At 40.2% G+C, this 15,192-nt stretch overlaps 1 long non-coding RNA gene across 1 annotated transcript; it reads left to right on the forward strand.

The window, feature by feature from the left end:
- Positions 1-1,209: 1,209 nt before the first annotated feature.
- LOC119500685 lies at positions 1,210-11,356 on the forward strand. Its single transcript, XR_005209670.1, has 3 exons — positions 1,210-1,372; positions 2,503-2,692; positions 10,944-11,356. It is a non-coding gene; the product is annotated as an uncharacterized LOC119500685 (long non-coding RNA).
- Positions 11,357-15,192: the final 3,836 nt, after the last annotated feature.

The raw sequence follows: 15,192 nt of genomic DNA on the forward strand, positions 1-15,192 counted from the left end.
GTATATATAAAAGGAATTTGACTCTGATCTTAAGTTGCTCTCAATGCACTTAAACACAGAACAATTTACAGGAAGATGGATAGTAGTAGGGCTGACCCAAAGGCTTCGAAGCGACCGTGCCATAGTAATCGACCTCCAAATCAGTGTTCCAATGCTTTGTTTTTTGAATTTTTCATATTCAAGTATGTCATAATAATGTATAAATCCCAAAATAGACCATGAAATAAAGAATAATCCCACAACACTATTCATTAGTCATATTCAACATTAATTATTATTATTTATTCTTGGACGGATATCGCTGCTTGTGTGTAGAGGTGTGTGTGTGTGTGTGTACAGTAGTGCGGCAGCGGCACTGAAATGGGGGAAATGGAGATGAACAGACAGAAGAACCTATCAGCCTACTGCGATGCGATGCGCCGTGATACTTCGAATACCTTCGAATATTTATCAACGAAGCTTCAAAGCCCAAAAAAATGGTATTTGGGACAGCCCTAGACATACAGCTAAAACAAAGGACAACAAAGCTGAACAAAGATAATTAAAAAAATAAACATAACTATTCAAATAGTGCTGGAACAAATATATATAATAGGTTATTTTATGTACATGAAGTAGGTGATTATATACAGTATACATGTATACATGTCAATATATGGTGTATACAGTGTGCTTAGATTTAGATTTGACAGTGATGATGTTATGTACATGTTAAATACAGTGTATTTATAATTATATAATTATATATATATTAATATATAATTCATAATTTGCAGGTACAGTGGATGTTGGAGTGTTACAGGATTATTGCATGGAGATTGTTTTCTGACACTATATGACTGATCATCAGTTAAGTAATGACGTGTGGAAAGAAACTGTTGTGTCAGGTTGTTTAGGCGTACAGAGTCCAGGGTGTGACGGGTCTGAAGTAATGTTCCCAGCCCGTTTCAATCATTGATTATAGCTGCTTTAATACATTTGTGCTTAATTAGATTGACTAAAGTGAACTGATACACAGAGAAAACCTACAGACCAAGCAGTATTACAATGTTAGAGAAACTGACAATATGTGCTCTGTTCTGCAGTGTGTGTGTGTGTGTGTGTGATCGGTACTTAATGGGAACTTGGAGGCCCAGCAACTAATTTTGTCTCAATTTCAGCCGCTTTATGACTACAAGAGACTGTTTCTTACTCTTTTTCTAGGTCTCTTGCCCCTGGTCAGAACAGCTGTTTTGCTCCAGAGGCATTGTGGGTCTGTGTTGCTGTGGCGATGCCTCCAGTTACGCCAGCTGTTCTACTTCTTGATGTCAACATCGCTACTGGCAACCACGATGAAAACAACATCATTTTCATCAACACAGTCACTGAAACGGTAAGGAGTAAAACCTTCATTAGCATAAATACAGGATACTCAGTGTGTGTGTGTGTGTGTGTGTGTGTGTGCGTGTGTGTGTGTGTGTTGCTTCAGTCATCAGAAACCAAAACGTCTCTTTGTCTTCTCCACTCGCTGGAGCGTTCACACACTAAAGAAAGACGTTTTGTTCTGAATAGAAACCAGATGCAGTTTTCTGAGTTTCCCTCCGATGGTGCTGAGCTGACAGGAAGTGACCTCACTGCAGCTCTAGGCTCTGATTGGTTGGAGGTCATTACCGCGGCTCTCCGCTTACAGGATGTCCCATTCCTGCCATTCTGTCTCACTTCCTGTTTGTTTATTTTAACCAGGAAAATAAACATCTGAATGGGAAATTCTTGTAAAATGGTTACGATGGAGATTCAACACACACACACACACACACACACACACACTGAGTGCAGCTGTCAGCTGGTTGAGAAGACTTCTTCGTTGTTTGAGAGAGACATGAATGAACAGTAGAGATGTTGTTAGGAAAACAATCAGTAAACATCACGTTTTAATGTTCGAGATGATGTGAGGTTTTAAAAATAACATACTTTAATTAAACCAAAGTGAAAAAAAGTGTGAGGAACAGATAAGTCAATGCGTTTTTTTTCTGCTCTAAGATATAAACTAATGACATTTGGAGAACTCTGTTACAGTATGTGAACACTCTGCATGTTAAAAACCCCCAAAGGTTCCTGCCGATATTAGTCCTGGGAAATGCCTGGATCTCAATTAACGATATTCAGACATGAGGACAAGTAGAGTGCTGCTGACTATACTTAACAAAACATCTCCTGCATCCAAAACAATCCAGAGTTTTATTTTGAAGATTTTCTGTTGTCTAATCAGGTGGAAGCAGAGGCGGCGGCTTCCCTCAGTTACCTCTGCTTTAAAGAGGGAAGATGGAGGAACAGTTGGTGGCTGAATAAGAAAGATGAAGGGAGGCGGGAAGAGAGAGCTATGTGTGTGTATGTGTGTATGTGTGTGTGTGTGTGTGTGTGTCCAGGATGTTATTTTTCTCCCTGACAGTGGTGAAGGACTTAAGCTCTTATTTTGACAGAAGGTCAACATTCACTGCTTTTATTTTGACGTCCTTTAAACAGGAGAGGCCTTGACAGAGGTGAACTTCCTGTGACGACAGGAAAAGGGAGAGACGGAAACGGAGGATGAGCCAACATCTGTCGCCGGGGGCAACGGGTGCCAAAACCTCCCCAGCTACGCCCAATCCAAACTAGAGAGCCTTGCCGTCAAAAAGCAAAGAGGAAGTTTGGCGCAGTCGCCATGGTTACCTAGGTATTTACAACCAAAACCAGCTGAGGGGAAGTGGCAGTCAGTGTGGTGACCTTTGACCTCTGACTGTATCTGACTAATACATTTTCTTTTCCAACCACAGACACATTCACTCAAACTTAGGAAAACTTTCTTGCAGCTGTCCAATCACAGCATAAAGTGGGTGTGAATGTCAGATTGTCTGTTTTGCTAAAATTGACATCTGACATCATAAAGGTGTGGCCATGGCAGGGGGTTGCCAAAGCTATCTGACCTTCTGACATCAGCTCTGTTAGAGTCTCCCGGCTCCTTTAGCGTCTACAGCCATGCTAACAGCTCCGTGAGGCTGTACTGAGGCACAGCGGCGCTTTGAGCTAAATGCTAACATGCTCATGATGAGGCTAACCTACTGGTATAATATTTACCATGTTTACTATGTTCCTCATCTTATGCTGCCCTCAAATGGGCTTGTGTTTACCTTGTTCATGAAAAAAGTCCATATGAACGCTCTTGTGTTATTCGCAACCTCAGAAGTGCAAATTTCTTTATCAAAGTTATGACGTGTTTGCTGATATATTTCCTAATCACGAAGTACATTTTTCAGTGGATGGTATGCACAAGCTCACGATTTCCATTTAAAGGCAGCATATGAATCAGAATCAAAATCAGAATCGTGTTTATTGCCAGGTTTATGAGGTATACACTAGGAATTTGCTTTGGTTTTGTTGGTGCAAATAAGCAGTAAAATAACAAAGGAATAGATAAAAACGTTAGAATAAAATAAGAATAAAAAAATTTCAATTCTACCAATGTACAATATACAATATATATATATATATATATATATGTTTAGCATGTTAGCATGCTAACATTTGCTAATAAGCACTGAGACTCCTCTGGAAAGCATTAATGTGATCGGTAAATTTCAAGACAACCTGGTCTGTAGACGCTTAGGACCAAAGTGTTTTGATGCACTGACATCAGCATCCTGAGGCTGTGTGTGTGTGTGTGTGTGTGTGTGTGCGTGTGTGCGTGTGTGTGTATGTGTGTGTGTGCCATGTGACAACCAAGTTGCATTTAGGTCACCATGTGATTCCAGAAGGACGTACTTTAGAAAGAGGTCATTTCACTGTTGAACTGTCTTCAGTCATGTGTTTAAAGTCCTGGAGAAATGTCGGTCACATGACAGGAAGATGTGTACAGAATGACCCACATGATCACACATACACACATCAACAATAGGACTAATTTGGTCTCTGATTTAGACGTCAAGATTATTAAAACAAATGCCGACCTTACACCAAACGACTTTTCAAGCGATCTCTCTGTCGCAGACATATTTCCAATGAAGGAATAAAATCCGCTTTGCTAGAGTTGTGGCGTGCTCCCGTGATCTCGATCACGGTGTAAGGTGGTCATAAAACTCAGTCCAAACTGTCTTAAGTCTGCCTTTTTTTCATTTTGACGTTCTGATAAAATCAATTATTCGAATAATAATCGAATTACCCCCAGTGATTTTCGAATAGTATTTTTGCTTGGAATGCACATCCCCACTATATACACGTGTGTGTGTTGATTTATATGATTGAAGCTAGCAATCTTCAGCTGAAACATACAGTTAGCTCGTAACTTAATAGCAAACATTCCAGTAACTAACAATAGCTTTCAAGTAGCCCCATTCGCCGGGGATCTCGAGGGCTGCAGCAATTTCTGTCCACTTCTTTTTCAACAGTTTTTCCTCTTGTAACTTTCCACCAGGATGTGATATAATCTCAAAAGGAAAATGTAGTTGTGGTTTTGTAATTAGTGACCCTGTAAGATCCCCAGTCTTTGCTAATTATTACAGTTTGTGACTAAAAACTCTGTGATTTAAGACACATTGTTTTTAGATGTGAGAGGGTGTCAGACTTCAGTCTTTTAAAAGTCTTTCAAAGTCTTCTAGTGGTAGGCAAAAGTGACTGATGCCAGTCTGGTCTGGTTCAGCCTCTGTCAAATAAATCCATCAATCAAATATTATTTCATAATGTCTTACGTGCAGTACATGCATGCTAGTAAGAACCAAATGTTCTTACAAGTCTAAGAAAATGTGTCTGAAGAACTCAAGAACCCATAAGATTACGGAGTTGAAGGATCTACAAATTGCATCAGTGAGGATGAGAAAGGTTTGGACTGATTGCTGTTCTGCTGATGGGCATCCGGTCAGAAAAACGCTCCTTGTGGCGCTCTGGAGGGCATTTAGTTACACATGAGGCATTTTCTCATTTTAATTTAGAGGACTTGTTAGTGTGGAATGCAGTTTTAAACTTCATAGCACAAACCCACAACAGTTCATGATGAGCTGTCTGATGTGACCAGAAGCCTTAACTGGACCGTGTTGGCTCACACCAGAAACAACCCAATTATGTCACTTCCTTTGAGTAGATCTGTTTTCATGATGAACTACAGCTGCGTACGTCCGATGACCCTGTGTCAAAGCATGACAAGACACAGTTTAGAGGACAGACATAAGAAAATAGTCCTAACACAAAACATCCCGTCAGGAGAAAGAAGCTTCACTTCCAGCAGAGTCTGTTAATGAATCATCAACAGTTGGAAACCAGTCAGAGAGCTGTGGGAGACAACACAGCTGTTAATGTGTGTGTGTGTGCGTGTGTGCGTGTGTGTGTGTGTGTGTGTGTGTGTGTGTGTGCGCGTGTGTGCGTGTGTGTGTGTGTGTGTGTGTGTGTGTGTGTGTTTTGCAGTTAAAAACCTCACACTGCGGTCTCTGTCTTAACGCTGACATCATCATTTTCCATCCCGAATAAGGGTTCAGGATGAATGAATAAAAGAGGCTCCCAGTCGATGAAAGGAACCTCTGATTTGTCAAAATGAAGGTCAGATTTGTTTTAATTGTCCCTTCATAGTTTTTCACAGTATGTCATTTACTGCATGTTCCGCCACTTCTTCATTACCCACTGACACTGAACTACATACTGTGTAACGATGCTGACGGTGCATTATTCTGTCACTTTAATTAACATCCTGTACGGTTCTGTATTAACAGATTGTACAAGACGTCGATCAAACTGTGACCGTCAAAAACTGCAGGTATAGAGGTGTCGTCTGCATACAAAGTCAACGGAAAGACCAAAAGGACACAAATAGACTCCAATTCAAGTTGAGGAAAGAAAGCATGATTAATTGATTGTGGATCTGACTTCACTGTTGATGGGAATAGAACAGAAGGTCAGGGGTTCAATCCCCCGTCTGGCAGATTAAATCTGGGCGGGGAAAGTGAAAAAGTAGAGGTAGTTTCATGGAATATGGTATCCAGTTCTTCTTGATACAGCCATGATGCCATTAGATGGTTGTGGATCAAACTTCAGTGTTGATGCCATGAGACAAAGAGTCTTTCAAATTAAACAACAAAATAGATTGTTTCTCCATACCCACAAGCGTTTTCTGTAACACTTTATAATACAGCCTGCGATTTGCAGTGTAATTGTGTTGTATGAATTAGGCACCAATAAGAAAGTTACTGGTTCCTACTGGTACCTAAATGTAAGTAGAGAGGAAGAAAACAAGGCTACCTTTGGGGTACAGTACTGGGAAACAACGGCTATCTTACTGTACCCCTCCGCTCACCCCTCTATTCAAGCCTGTCGAAGAACTATGGTGGCCGTAAAAACACAAAAGGCCCTCTCTAAAGCCAGTTTTGGTTTGTCCGTTCTGGGCAACTGTAGAAACATGGCGAAGCAACACGACAGACTCCGTGAAGAGGACCCGCTCCCTATGTAGATAAAAACGGCTCATTCTAAGATAACGAAAACACAATGATTCTTAGTTTTAGGTGATTATACACTAAAGAAAATATAGCTATGAATATTATATTTAATTTCTACCAATAGATCCCCCCTAAATGTTACACACTGGACCTTTAAGTACTTTATTGATACCTAATTCATACAACAAAATTACACTTTAAATCGTGGGCTGTATTATAAAGTGTGTGTGTATGTGTGTGTGTGTGTGTCACAAATTATGTTTTATGATGTGACAACGCTATGGTTATGATTTGGTTCAGTTTAGGCATGAAACTACTTAGTTCGGTTTAGGGAAAGATCTGGGTTTGGGTTGAAATAACTTCTTTGTTAAGGTCAGGGGAAACAAATAGTGGTCTCCATGTTTGAAGACTGACGTTTTGCCTATCAATTCACACCAACCTCCCTCCCTCTAGTAACGTCACCTAACTTCCTCTTTTGCTGCTGACAGACATGAGTCATAATTCCTACAACCGCTAGATTGCGCTGTCACTTGAACGTAAACATGTCAATTTGTGGCACTGGCTGAAATAACTGACGCTGTTGTTATTCTATGGAGGACAGTCTCCATAAGACGACTGGAGTTATACTTCTTAACTGAATTTTTACGCTCACTGTCTGCTGTAGTCTTCATCAGACTGCACGTCACCTGTTCAGATCCGATAACAAACACATCGTGGTTTTTAACGTTTTCTAGCTTTGATGGTTTGAAATGTGCACAAATCTAACTTCATTATACTTAAAGGGAAGATGGCCTCCATCTGCCTGTCTGTCTGTCTGTCTGTCTGTCTGTCTGCCTGTCTGTCTGTCTCTGTCTCCATCTCTGTCTCTGAGGCTGAGATCATGCTGTCACACACGCACACAAACACACACAGGAGCTTCATTAGGGATGATATTAGTGTGAACCCGTTATAGCTTCCTTCCCCCAACACACCCACACACCGACCACAGGAGGTCACAGATATAAAGCCAACAGCTGGATCCAACACACACACACACACACACACACACACACACACACACACACACACACACACACACACACACACACACACGCAAACACACACACACACACACACACACACACACACACGGTCAGATCTTTTCCTGTCTGACAGGAGACCAGAGTGGGACAAGGTCTTGTTTATGTGTGGGTGTGCGTGTGTGTGTGTAGTTGTCAGAGATAAGCATGTCAGGGCCGCAGAGAGATAAAATTCAGGATGAAGCCCCCCTCCCCACACACACACACCACACACCACGCACCACACACACACACACATACACACACACACACACACACACTGGCTCTAACGGCCGTTTGAGCCAATCAGATCGTCTCCCCCCCTTCAGCTCGTTAACAGACTATCAGTTTCCCTCCAGGGGAGATTTTAACTGCAGCTCATTAACATAATTAATTGATGCTCATTAGCTTAATGAAGCTGCAGGTTAACAGACAGAACAAAGTCCTCAGTGTTCATTTAAGAGTCTGACGCAGCAGAAGACTTCATTTAACACGTTGATTTCACACCAGCTCTATGAATAAATAAACAAACATGTGAAGTTTAAATACTCTCATAAGCGGTGTGACATGTTCAAAATAATACAAAAAAACAGGAAGTGACAGCATATCAGTCATATGAGCATCATCGTCTGTGACTGTGGAAAAAGAAAACAATACATCAATGACACAATACAATGAAAATAAAAAGTGCACACTAATAAAACTATGGAGATTGTTGCCAGACAGTGCAAGCTAAATGGACTTTTATAATGTGATGAGAGTTATATCCTGTAGACAGTTTTCATAAGTGGTGGAATGAAACAAAGTACATTTACTACTGTACTTAAGTACACATTTGAGGTACCTGTACTTGACTTGAGTCTTTCTTTTCATCGTAGTTGCTACTTCTGCTCCACTACCTAAATATTGTACTTTTTACATATTTTTATTTGATAGCTTTAGTTACTAGTTACTTTACAAATTAAGATTTTTGCACATATAATTGAAAATGTACAAGTATGGTTGAAACAATTGGATTGACAGAATTAGATATTTTGATAATCATTTAAGGTATTTTTCATATAAAGACATTTCATAGTTCCAGCTTCACAAATTTAAGTTTTGCTGCTTTTCCTTTTTAATATTTTTTTTATAGCTAATTTTCAATTTTGTACTGTTGGTTGGACAAAACAAACATTGTGAAGGTGTCCCTTTGGGCTCTGAGTAATTGTGACCGCATTTCCCACCATTTTCAGAATTTCTCCAAAACAAGCAATCAATCGATTAATGGATAAAATAATCAGCAGAATAATCCATAATGAAAGTAATGTTTAGTTGTTATTAGATAAGCGCTAATGTGCAGCGAGCTGGTCATTGTTATGAAATAAACCCCGACAGGTCTTGCATTGCCCTGAAGGGGTTTATTTCACAACAATGACCTGCTCGCTGTACGTATTTACATAAGAAATCAATAATTTGACACACAAACGCTCCAACATCCGAACTACGCCCATAGCAACGTTCTGTTATACATAGCAACGGTCTGCTATTAAGAAATAACAGACTGTAGAATGCGTGATTGACCAATCAGAATCGGGTATTCAATAAAGCTGTGTAATAATGCTATATAAAATAGTCAATAATGATAATCTAATGATGTAATATATAATAGTGTAACAGTCAACAGAGTACTTTTACTTTTAATACTTGAAGTATAGGCCTACTGTATTTTCCTGATTATACTTGCATACTTTTACTTACGTAACGTTTACTTTGTGGTATTAGTCCTAAGTAAAGGATCTGAATACTTCCAACACCACTGGTTTTCATTTAACTTTTTTGCTGTGTAGGCTAATAATAGTCTGGGGAATGTTTTGTCAATTAGACAGCGAGCAATGGCCGCCTCTCCCTCCATTGTTTCTAATGTAAACATGACCGCAGCGGCTAGGAGAGAGAGGACCACTGCTGCTTTTTATTGCTGCTGTCTGAGTGGATGATGATTGAAGTTTTTCAACTTTTCTCCAGCAATATATCAATGAGGAAAAAATGGTCTTGGAGCAACATCAACTTCATAGTCTGATGCTCCAGACTGGGACCATAAACAACTTATGATATTAGTAAGCTTAATTTAGCTGTATTAACCGTGTGTCATGATGTGTCACATAATGCTAAACATTCCGTCTGTTTTAAGCCAAACCCGCTCATTCTGTGGTAACGTGATGAGATTAGAGTCTGTGGATATCACCAATTTGAATGGTATGGTACAGGTTTTTAATAGGATCGGATGGAGCTGGTAGCCACAGCTTTGACTGGTGCCCAATCAGATTACACAATACCCATGTTAGCTCTTAACCAGTTTGTTAATTAATCTTGTCCTAAAATGCCTCAACAACTATTGGATGTTCCCCTCAGGATGAACTGTAAAACTGTTGTTGATCCATTCATTTTTCATCTAGCGCCACCAACAGGTCAAGATTTGAATTTGGCCAATACTTTGGCTTATGACCAAATACCTGCAAAACTACTGACTTTCCCATCAGCCTCAGCTGCAATTTATATTTAGTGCCAATTAGCAAATATTTGCATGCTAACAAGCTAGGTGATTCATTGCTTCCTTTCTTAACTCCTTTAACATAGGGTTCACTGGACCATCCTTTACGAAAGGCAAAGAGATAATGCCGTCCCACAATTCCTTGTGGCAGCACCATGGCAGACATGTCAATAACCTCCGCCGCTGCATAATTACGTACTTATTACAATTCTCATTTGTCTTTTCCTAAGTCCTCATGAATTCTCCTTCACATCTTTCCTTGACCTCACGACGTTTTCCATAGAGGTCAAAGAAAAGTGGTTAGGAAAAGACATAGGATGGATTTTATTTGACTATTCGACCACAGCCATTGTGAGGAAGTTATTGATGCTAGCATTTAGCTCAAAGCACCGCTGTGTCTCAGTACAGCCTCACAGAGCCGATAGCTTAGCTGTAGACTGTTAAGACCTGGATTACAACTGGAGTACTCTTTTAATGTCTGTGGGTGGCATCTGAGCTGCTAAATGTCAGTCTTTACGTCATTTAATAAGGGTTTAAAATGAACTGATACATATTGAGGAACTGATACAAGAGTTGGAGATATGCTGCATCGAGCACAACCAACGATCCGATGCAAATGCTGTGTGAAATTTATCTAGATAAACACAGATGTCAACACTTATTTGCTATGAATCAGTTACTGAAAAAACGTTCCCACTGAAAACTGGGGCGACATGGGTGCTGTGAATCATATCGTTATAAACTTAACTGCAACATTTTCGTACTGTATCGTGGATCATGTATCTATACACGTGTTACATGTTCATGGAAGGAGAAACACTCGCCTCTACTGTTAAATGAACTGTGCTTATGTGAACATACAGTAACTTAACACTGTCAGAGTCATGTTGATGGATCATCAGAATGACTCTTCCTGTTGAACAGCAGTTATCAGAGTCAGACTGCACTGACTGACCCTCGGAGGGAAGAACGGACCGTCCGCGGGAAGTTCACTTCCTGGGGAGCACAATGGCTGTTGTTCCAGACAGGACGTGATGTCATCATGAAGGACTTTGGGACAGGAAGGAGCTGATGTGGGTGAAACTCAGCCTCTACTGTAAAGTGGAGGACGAAGCATCGTATCCATCCATTTTCTGATCGACGTCAACATTATCAGGTCGTATTGTGTATTCAAAGTAATCCTGTTTACATTCATTCACTGTGTGGACAAGAGGAACGATCACAATGAGAGGAAGGTTTATGAAAATGGCTTTGACAGTTTTGTATGGTACCAAAATGGCCAATATTAAATAAATAAATGAAATGAAGAAATAAAAAAATCATGAATACATTTAAAATTCAATAAATGTAATAATTTTTATACCCAAACAATTCTCATTTTTACGAGATGTTCTTACTTTTAATGTGTTTTTTATCAAATTTAATTTAATGAATTCATAAAAACATCGTAATTTATTTATTTTTACCAATTTAGATAACCATATAATTTAACTAGGGCTGTCAATGTTAACGCGATAATAACTCGTTAACGCAAATTCATTTAAACGCCACTAATTTCTTTAACGCAACATGCGATTTTTACCTCGTAGCGGGCTTCACAGAGTGAAGATACTGGTATCATATGAAACTACAAAACCTAAGGAATCAATTGGTACCAACCATGTCATGCTAACTTGTCGCGAAGGAGGTTAAATAATGCTCCAAAATTATGCTTAATCTTGGCGAGGAAAAACTGGCATGGTCATTTTAAAAGGGGTCCCTTGACCTCTGACCTCAACATATGTGAAAAAAGTCATAGTCAAGTCAGCACACTGACACACTGACAGCTGTTTTTGCATGTTGGGCTTGAGTTTGCCATGTTATGATTCAAGCATATTTTTATGCTAAATGCAGTACCTGTGAGGGTTTCTGGACAATATTTGTCATTATTTTGTGTTGTTGATTGATTTCCAATGATAAATATATACATACATTTACATAAAGAGTCTCCACACCAGTCTGACACAGGAGGATAAATCCAGCTGTGTTTAGTTAACAGTGTGACGGCTCAGGTATCACTGTCTGCTTGTCCTAACAATAAAAGACTGAATACAGACGCGAACACACTAGACCTCAGAGTCATCGTACTTCAGATGTTCAGACTGAGAAAAGTTTGTTCATATTGTGAATATATCTGTTAAAAAAAGACTTAAGCTCCTTTCAGACACCTCTTTATGATTTTACATGTTGGTCTAATGTCTGAATAAGTCATTTTTACATAGAAATCATACCTCAAATTTAAGCCCTCTTCAGACAAGGAATGTGTAACATTGCTGGCTTCATCTCTCCGTTAAAGTGATGGATTTTTGTCATTCATACATTGGCGACTTTTCGTTTTTGTTTCCATTACGTTAGTGGTGCATGAGATGGAGCAGAGAAAGAACAAAGCAGCGGTGAGTTAAAGGACCTATTATGCTTATTTTCAGGTTCATACAGTACTTGCATTGGGTTTCTACTAGAACATGTTTACATGCTTTAATGTGATGTAAAAAATGCTTTCTTTTCTCATACCGGCTGTGCTGCAGCACCTCTGAAATGCTCTGTTTGAGGTCCTATGAGCTTCTATGTGACATCTACTGTTGACTATTTATCTAACCCAGAACATCCCCTGTCCACCCTAAAAAAGAGGGTGGAATGGTAAGGGGTTAATTAATGACCATTGTGAGCATGCAGGACGCTCGCCCCTGCATCTCACAGTGAATCCATTGATTTCATTTTTGCGTCAACTTCATCATTTAATGTGATTAGAAAGCAAATTCTGCAGCTTGTTTTATAATATCCCATATTTGTCGTCCTGCTGATAGGGGCATCTGATCAGATGTGTCGTTCTGGATGGCAGATAAAAATCAGTATTTTGTTGAAAACTTTTGAACTCACAGCTGTTGTCGCCACTTCTTCTCGTGTACCAGGTGCCAGAAAGGTGCCTCTTTCTGTAAATGTCCTGTCATGTCTGCATAGATGTGTAACTAACGACATTTACATAACGGACGGCATTTATGTCTGAATGACATCACTTTAACTGATAGATGAAACCAGCCATGTTACAGATTCCATGTCTGAAAAGGGGCTTTAGTTTGGAGCATCGTTAGCTGAACCTCTCAGATGTTGATGCAAGATGAACGGTTCCCCCTTTAGAACGAAGAAAAGCTCATTGGTTGACTTGAGTAAACACATACATGCTGTGATTGTTCAGAGTTATGTGACTTGAACGTAAAACATAAAAAATGATTTAGCTAAATCTTAAAAAGAAAAAAAAAAAAAAGTTTTTCAATACATGACTGTTTTAGTGAATCTAATTTTAGCTCAGGAGACGATTAACAGTGTTTAGAAAAGACTGTGAGCTGCTAAAGAGTCTCAAGATTTGTTTATACTCGCTCAAGTCACCGTGGCGTGGGCCTCCGTAGATGCCGCACACGCTACGAGCATGAACAGAGGCGTTTATGCTCGACGCGTGTTTTGTTGCAATATGTTCCGAAATGGCAGGGGGCGTATATACAAACAAAATATTCTATGGATAAGCAAGAAGTCAATGAGTGTTGCCAGAAGACTGTCACAACCTAATTTTCTGGCGCGCACACCTCGCGCCAGCATCGCTACGACAAGCTTCACTGTGTGTGGAGTCATTTCCTCAGTCAGCAGCCCATGTGTGTGTGTTTGTGTGTGTGTGTCCGAAGGCATCTTCTTCAGTAACAGCTTGTGTTGCCTGTGGGACAACACACATACACACACAGACACACACACACAGGGTCTAACTGCTGCAGGCCTGTAGCTCATTACTGATTCAACATATGGCCACAAACGCGCGCACGTGCACACACAGTAAACAGTCTACTTCTTGTGATTTTGCCATTAATTACTGTTGTATTTGAAATAAGACAGACTGTCGATATGAACTCTGACCCAGTTCACTGGACCGAGTTTATTTATGTTGAGTTTCACAGTTGGGACTCTTGCGTCATTCTATGAGCAGTTTTCTGTTTTCTGTCTTCAGGAAACAGAAGAAGGTTTTTTTTCTGTCTCATTCAGTTTATAGAAAACCTAGTGGTATCGAGTCAAAAGGCAGCTGGGTTTGAAGATGTTTCTACTCTCATCTAAGAGGCTTCCTCCGTTCTCCTGACTGGTGAGAAGTCTCAGCCATTTTTAACCTTCTTTTTTTAATTCAATCTATTTTGGGCATTTTTGTCCATGTTTCCGCTCAGTCTTTAGCATCCTGTCCTCTCACACTGCAGTCCTTGTCTCTCTGAAGGCCCTGATATACTCCGAACGCCTCTGTTTATGCTGCTGCATAGGCAGACACGTGCTGTCGGTTTGTACAGTCTGCACGGTCATACAATTTGCGACGTCCAGACATGGGCAGATGAAAGATTGATGATTTACATCAAGTGGACCATGGCGACTCTGTGGGTATATAACTTGTGCTTAAAGGAATAGTTTGACATTTTGGGAAATACACCTATGTTCTTTCTTTCTGATAGTTAGATGAGAAGATTGATACCACTCTCATAATTGTTTGTTAAATATGAAGCAGCAGTCAGTTAGCTTAGCTCAGCAAAAAGACTGGCCGAACTATTTCTTGGGCAGGATCATTAACTTTGTCTCTACTGGTTGTCCACAAGAAAGCAAATAACCACATTTCCCCAAATTTTGAACTACTCCTTTAACTCCCCTGTTGTCCTGTGGAGGCTGCAGACAAATCTGTTCTATCTCTGTGTGTACTTAAGTACAGTACTTGAATAAATGTACTTAGTTAGTTTAGAGATACTTGTGCTTTACTTTCATTTAAATTAGCCCCAGATTTACCAGTTGCAACCATAGACTGTATATACTGTATAAAGATGGACGACGCGTCTCCGCTTCCTCCCACTGTACAAAAGTTAAGCTTTTGGCGGTCCCCTGGGACCTCTGTGCCACCCACACCACCGCCTTTGCCACGCAACAGACCCGGGGATGAGAGCGAGCAGGCGGGGGTCAGCTCTGTGCAGAGCACTGGAACAAAAGCACTGACACACTGCTAAAAGAATGTGGCCCTATGCGTCCCAGACCACCTCCGAACGTGGTCTGAGCGATCGGATCTCAACGCGTCCTCAATGCGTCTTGAGTGCGTTCACACCTGTACTTAGAGTGATCAGATCAC

This window comes from Sebastes umbrosus, chromosome 13, assembly GCF_015220745.1.
Source record: "Sebastes umbrosus isolate fSebUmb1 chromosome 13, fSebUmb1.pri, whole genome shotgun sequence".
In the NCBI taxonomy this organism is placed as follows: domain Eukaryota; kingdom Metazoa; phylum Chordata; class Actinopteri; order Perciformes; family Sebastidae; genus Sebastes; species Sebastes umbrosus.